Here is a 7,504-nt window from a genome sequence, read left to right on the forward strand (position 1 = left end):
TCCATCTAATACCTATTTATTTTTCTTTCTGTAATAGATATTACTCGGATAATAAAGGGAAAATAGTTGGGGTATTTGATTTTTTTTTAAGACTTCATTTATTTATTTGTCAGAGAAAGAGAGCACCAGCAGGGGGAGTGGCAGGCAGAGGGAGGAGCAGACAGAGGAAGAAGTAGGCTCCTTGTTCAGCATGGGGCTGACATGGGGCTTGATCTCTGGACCCTGGGATCATGACCTGAGCTGAAGACAGATGCTTAACCAACTGAACCACACTGGTATCCCTGACTATTATTTTATGTAGAAGATATCTTTACTACGTAGACATTTGAACAGAAACATGAAGGAAAGGAGCACCTGAAGTAAAGATATTTGGAGAATGTATTTCTAATGAGAGGGAATAGGTGTGCAAAGGGCTTGTGGCAAGAGTGTAATGGATATGTTTTAGGCATATCACAGATGCCAGACAAGCTAGAGTATAGGGTTTGGAGGAGAAATAGTAGAAGATAAAGGTAAGAAAAGTAATGTGTGGTGTGTGTGGTGTGTTTGTGTGTGTGTGTGCATGTGTGTGTGTGTGTGTGATGTTTGTGTGTATGTGATGTTGGTGTGTGTGTGTATGTGGGGTTGATGGCGTTGGTGAAGATTATATATCAAAGCCTCACAGATCATGGAAAAAAACACTATGAATAAAACTCTTAACTGGGAAGCTCTATTAAGAAATTTGTTACAGGGGTGCCTGGGTGGCTCAGTGGGTTAAAGCCTCTGCCTTTGGCTCAGGTCATGATCCCAGGGTCCTGATATCGAGCCCCGCATCGGGCTCTCTGCTAAGCAGGGAGTCTGCTTCCTCCTCTCTCTCTGCCTACTTGTGATTTCTGTCTGTCAAATAAATAAATAAAATATTCAAAAAAAAAGAAATTTGTTACAGAGGAGCATTATACTTTGTTTTACATTTTAATCATTTAAGCTGGTGTATGGAAAATAGTCTATAGAAGCAACAGAGGAGAAGCAAGGAAAAAGAAAGTTATGGAAACATTTCAGGTGAGGAATAGGAGCTTTATGCCAGAGTTGTGGTGAAGTTGTAGCTAGAGTGAAACATTTCCATGTATTGATGTAGAGCTAAAAAATGTCCTGGAAGCTAAAAAAAGAGTCTTGAATAAAATAAGATATACACTATGTTTTTGGAGGAAGAAATTAAATATTTCAAATATGTCAACTATCCTCAATTTCATCTGGGAAAGAAGATGTGAAAGACTAGCTAGAAAGCAATGCAGAAGAGAAGAGAGATTTGGGGGAGGAGAGAGAGAGGAGTACCAGATATCAACCCTCACTTTAACCTATTAGCATGTATAGGATTTGGTTAAAAATTGATGACTTGATCAAAATGGGCCTGCGAATTTATTCTTAAAAAAAGTATTATTTCAAATAAGAGAATAACAGTCCAATCTGCAGGCCCAAGAATTAACTCTAACCAGTGCATCATTTACAGGCACTGACCAGAAAACAAAATTTCTATAAAGGATTAATGGATTGGTAAGTATTATTTACTACTACTTTCATTATTAGTTTTCTTAAGTTGCCAAATTATATGCTATAGGCAGCAACAACATCACAAAATTAACATTCATTGAGGATTTCCTAGATTCTGTGCCATGTGAGAAGCACTTGACATACAAGTCAAATATATCCCTCACAAAAATTACACAAGGGAGTTCCTATTAATCTCCATTTACAGATGAGAATAAGTTTTAAACAGGTAAATAATGTTCATTTTTGCAGATAGTATAAAGTCTGGATTTGAACTCCACATAAACTACTTTTCAAAAATCTACTATACTTCTATAAGAAGATAAAAGTTTTAAAACAAACAACACAAAATCTTTGTGGCAATACCACAGAGATGATAAGGTGGAATTGAGGTTCCATGTTAGGAAGATATTACAGTTTTCTAGGTGAGAAATAAAAGATTGAGCTGGGGCCGTGGAAGCCAAGATGAAGTTAAATTTAAGGGTTATTTAGGAGGTAGATAAATGGAACTGTTATCATTGTAGGTATTGCTTATTTACTGTTGAACAGGAGTCCCCTGACATTTCCACAATCACTGGTATAAGGCAGAAAACCCTCACAGAATGATACACAACTAAAACTTTGTGAACTGCAAAAATTTTTAATGTCTTAGGAGGCTAAATGCCACTTCAGAGGATTTGTGTTTTGTGTCTGTGTGTGGGCTGGGGCGAGGGGGCTTTTCTGTATTTTTCTGTATAAGTTAGATTGGTATGGGAAACCTTTTGATTTTCTTTTGCTTGAGGGAAACTGCCAGGTGCCTGCTTGAATATCAGTACTATTTATTGGTATGTAGATGATTATTTTCTGCCTCTATTTTGGTTTCTCTTTCTTTCTTTCACACACATACAGAGAGAGAGAGAGAGAGAGAGAGAGAGAAGCATATTCTATAGTACAGAACTTTTTAAAGATTTTTTAAAAGATTTATTTATTTATTTTAGAGAGAGAGGGCACTCAATGGCACACACATGTGTGGGTGTGCACGGAAGAGGGAAAGAGAGAATAGAATCTCAAGTTGATTCCCTGCAGAGTGCTGAGCCAAAAGCAAGGCTTGATTTCATGACCCTGAGATTAGGACCTGAGCTGAAATCAAGTTGACCACTTCACCAACTGAGCCACATAGGTGTCCCCCAACCCCCACTTTTTTTTTTTTTTTTAAGATTACTTACCTTGTTAAGACTAGTTCTTAAGACTTATTTCTGAAGACAAATAGGCTGAATGTTAAATGAAATTGTTATTATTAGAAAATCAAAGAACATATTTCAAGTTTATTTTGAATTTTTAATTTTAAAATTTAATGTATTAAGGTGGATTGATTAACACAATAAATCTTGGTTTCCCACCTGTTTCTGTGGGTATAAGGAGGACACCATTCTCTGGCAGTTTCTCAGCTCTGTGAGGGCAGGTATTCATCGCATTGCTTGAACAGATCTCCCTCATATGTAGTAGAACACTTAGCACAAGGATTATAAGCATTAATCTGTCAAAAACCTATTAAATTATGAACTTGTATTTTTAAAGTAAAGTAGGAGAAGGGAAAGAGAAAAGAAGGGAAAGGAAATAGAAGGAGAATGGAGAGAGAAGGGAGAAGAGGGAAAAGAGGAGGAAAAGGAGACACAGAAGACGAGGAGCAATAAAGAACATATAAAGGAAAGAGGAGGAGAAATGGTAGAGGTAGAGAAGAGGGGAGAGGAAGGAGCCAGGAATTCAGAGGAGAGGGGAGGGAAAAGAAAGAACAGTACTTACTGATCAATGCATGTGTATGTGAAAACTACTTGGGCAGGAAAGGAACTATCTAGAACTCATACAGGGCCAGGAATAATATAAATTGCCACAACCAAATGGAGAAAACTTTCTCATTTCCAGGGTAATAAATAGAACTAAGGATGACTTGACCTCAGAAGTGAATAACTAATGTTTCACTTGAATACTGTTCTAGATCCTACAAGCAGAATGTACAAGCAAGATTCAAATGGGTCAAAATTTTCCTAAGTAACTTAAGTGTTTCATAAAATAATGCTGAAGATGGTTTACAGGAATACTCAATTACCCAGTGCACAAAAGCTAAACTTTATAAAGTCTGGTAACGTATCAAAAATAACCAAGTATACAGAGAAGCAGGCAACATAACACATAATGAAGTTGAGACTCAATGAATAGAAATCTACACAAAAATCACATAGATATAGAACTAAAACTAGCAGAAAATGACATTAAAACATTTTTTTAAAGAGATTTATTTATTTATTTGACAGAAAAAGATCACACGTAGGCAGAGAGGCAAGCACAGAGAGAGAGGGAAGCAGGCTCCCTGCTGAGCAGAGAGCCCGATGTGGGACTTGATCCTAGAACCCTGGGATCATGACCCGAGCCTAAGGCCGAGGCTTTAACCCACTGAGCCACCCAGGTACCCCTTAAAACATTGTTACGCCTGTATTCCATATGTTCAAAAACTAAGTAGGCACATGGAAGGAAAAAAAAATAAACCAAGCTTCTAGAGATGAAAAATATAATGTTTGAGATTAAAAATATATATATTGAATTCGACTAATAGTTTAAACATTGAAGAAAGAAAGGTTCATGAACTTGAAATAGTAAATATACAAATAAAATGGAATTTATAAAACATATTAAGAGCAAAGATGAGCTCTGAGAAAAAATTCCAATTTATTTAATACATAAAACTGGAGTGACTTCAAAGGACAATGAGAAGGAAGATATAAAAAACAAATTAATTAATGTCTGGGGGCACCTATTTGGTTCAGTGGGTTAAGCAGTTAAGCATCTGCCTTCAACTTAGGTCATGATTCCAGAGTCCAGGAATTGAACCCTGCTTTGGGTTCCCCACTTCGTGGGGAGTCTGTTTCTCCCTTTAACCCTCCCTCCTCTCATGCTCTCTCTCACTTTTTCAAATCAATAAATACAATCTTTTTTAAAAAATTGAAAAAAGCAAAATAGTAATGTCTGAATTTTTTCAAAATTTGATGAAAACTATTAAACAATATATCTGAGAAGCTTAACAAATCCAAAACACAAGAAGCTTGAAGTAAACAATACCACAACACACCATAAGCAATATTTTTTTTCTAACACAGAAACAGAAATCTTAAACCATAACAAAGAAGGATGTGTTATCTTCAGAGAAATAAAAGCAAGGATGACAGCAAAGTTCTCATCAACAATAATGCAATGGAGAAGAGAGTGAAACAAAATCATTAAGTTATTGAAAGAAAACAATCTGGTAAGCTAGTGTTCTATACTCAGTACATGTATTTTTCAAGTTAAATAGTTATTTTCAGACAACAGGTAAAAGACTTCATCATCATCAAATCTTCACTATATGAAATGTTAAAGAAAGCACAAGAAATTGTAACCAAACTATAATTTTAAAAGATCATTTTCTTGTTGTATATTGTTTTAAAATCTAATTGTTTAAACAAGTGCAATATATTATACATTTAAAATATATGTATACATCTGGGGTTTTAGGGTGGCTCAGTTGGGTAAGAATCTGATTTTTGGTTTCAGCTCAGGTCATGATCTCATGGGTCATGAGATCAGGCCTTGCATTGAGTTCTGTGCTCATTGAGGAGTCGGCTTGAAAATTCTCTCCCTCGGCTTCTCTCTCCACTTACTATCTCTCTCTCTCAAATAAATAAATGAATCTTTAAAATATGTGTATACATGAAATACAGGACAATAGCAACAAGTTCAGGAGAGGAAAAATGGAAGTATATTACTGTAAGGCTTTTATACATGTGAATTTATATAACATCATTTTAAGGTAAACTGTGATAAATTAAAGACATATTCTCTAACTCATTCTAAACTATCAATAGAATACAGAGACAAAAGATGGATAGGACAAATGGAAAACAAGTGGCAAATGAAAGACTGAAACCTAACTCTATCAATAATCACATTAAATGTAAATGTTTTAACCATTGCCATTAAAAATGCCTTGACCCAACTATATGCTACCTATAAGAATTGCACTTTAAATACAAATACAAGATTTGTAAAATAATGAAAAAAGTAGATCTTGCTATCAGAAGTTAAAAGAAAGTTAGAATGCCTATACTAACATCAATTAAGTAGATTTAAGTACAAAGAACATTATTAAGGATCAAGGGTTATTCTATAATGATAAAAGAGTCAATTCATCAAAAGGCACATCCATTATAATTTATTTACTTCATTAGTAATAGATCTACAAAATGCATGAAACAAAATTGATTGAGCTTCAAAGGGAAAGAGATGAATCTACTTTATAGTCAAGAGATCCAGTACCCCTTCTTAATTAATTAATAGAGAAAGTAGACAGAAAAGATAAAGATTTTAAAAACACTGTCAATCTACGTGAATGGATTGGCACTAGAATGCTCCCCAACAAAAGCAGCCAAATGTGCATTCTTCCTGAAGTGTAAATGCGCCATTTATTAAGATAAAATATATTTAGGGACAAAAACAAGTGTCAATAAATTTAAAAGATTTTGAGATGAGCCCAGTGTTTTCTAACCATGAAAGAATCAGATTAGAAATTAACAACCAGAAGAAATCTGGAGAAATCTTGAACTATTTAGAAACTAAATAGCATATATGTATATAACCCAGTTAAAGAGCAAATTAAAAAGTGAATCAAAAAGTATTATGAATTGAATAAAAATGAAAATATGATAGATTAGAATTTGTGGAATGCCTCTAAACAACACTTAGGTAGATTTCTATGATACAAAATATTCATATTTTAAAAAGAGAATGTTCTCAAATCATGACTTCAGCTTCCACCTTAAGATATAGCATAAATAAGCACAAATGAAACACAAAGTAAGCAGAAGAAACAAGATAATTAATTATAAAAGGAGAAATGAATAATGAAATAAAAACTATAGACAAAATGGAGCAAAGTGCTGTTTTCTTGAGATTAATACATTTTATAAACTTATAGCCTAAATAATTACAAAATAGGAGAGAAAAAGAGACTGACTTTCTTCTAGAATAGCAAAGTGGTCAGTCATCTTTTCTCTGAGAATTCTCGTGTATTTGTGGAGTCCTCTAGTCACCAACTTGGGAGGGGGACTTTCAGATGTGAAGCAAAGAAAGGACCGAGAAGCTTCAACATTTGTATGAGGACATCCTCTTAATCTCCCAAATGTAGACTGGCATTTTACCCCCTACATCAGCGCCTTGGGTTTCTAATCTCAGAACACTCTTGCTTAAAAACAACTTTCAGGGATCCTGTTGGGTAATGGTGCATATCCAGAGGTCACTGAAAGACTTAAAGAGGGCACCTGCATAGCTCTGTCTTGTTAAGCATTTGCCTTCTGGTCAGGTCATGGTCCAGGGGTCCTGGGGTCAAGCCCCTCACTGGGCTCCCTGCTTTAAGAAAGACTTAAAGAAATGGTGGTTATAAAGAAACAGTGATTATTTCCCCATTCTATCTCTCTTCCACCTGCTATGGTAGCTGGTGCATCCAATTCCTGGAAATTAATGACATAGTCAAACTGAACTGCCTGACTTCTCTGTTCTTTCTTTCTGTGGATCTGTAGTTTAGAGTTCCCTGATCTACAAATTACTCACTGTTCTTTCATTGGATTTTTTTCTATAATTTTCAGTGTCTCTTAGTTTCATGAAATACAGATTTTATGATCATTCCCTTATCATTTCTTTGCATAGTTTTAAGGTAGTTTTCAATAAAACCACTTGTTGAATTTTCCTAGCATCATCCATTGCATTTAGTTAATATGGCCTTTAGTTTTTTTTTTAATTCATTATTTTTAAATAATGTCGACTATGAAATTATCCTGCATTCCATTAATTTTCACTCATAGTTTTACACTTATTAACAGTGCCTACCTGAATTATTAAAATGATTGTTATGAATTTTGACTTTTCCAACTTTGTCATTCTTCTAGTATTTATTAATTAACATTTTCTGTTACATATG

Source organism: Mustela erminea, chromosome 15 (genome assembly GCF_009829155.1).
Source record: "Mustela erminea isolate mMusErm1 chromosome 15, mMusErm1.Pri, whole genome shotgun sequence".
In the NCBI taxonomy this organism is placed as follows: domain Eukaryota; kingdom Metazoa; phylum Chordata; class Mammalia; order Carnivora; family Mustelidae; genus Mustela; species Mustela erminea.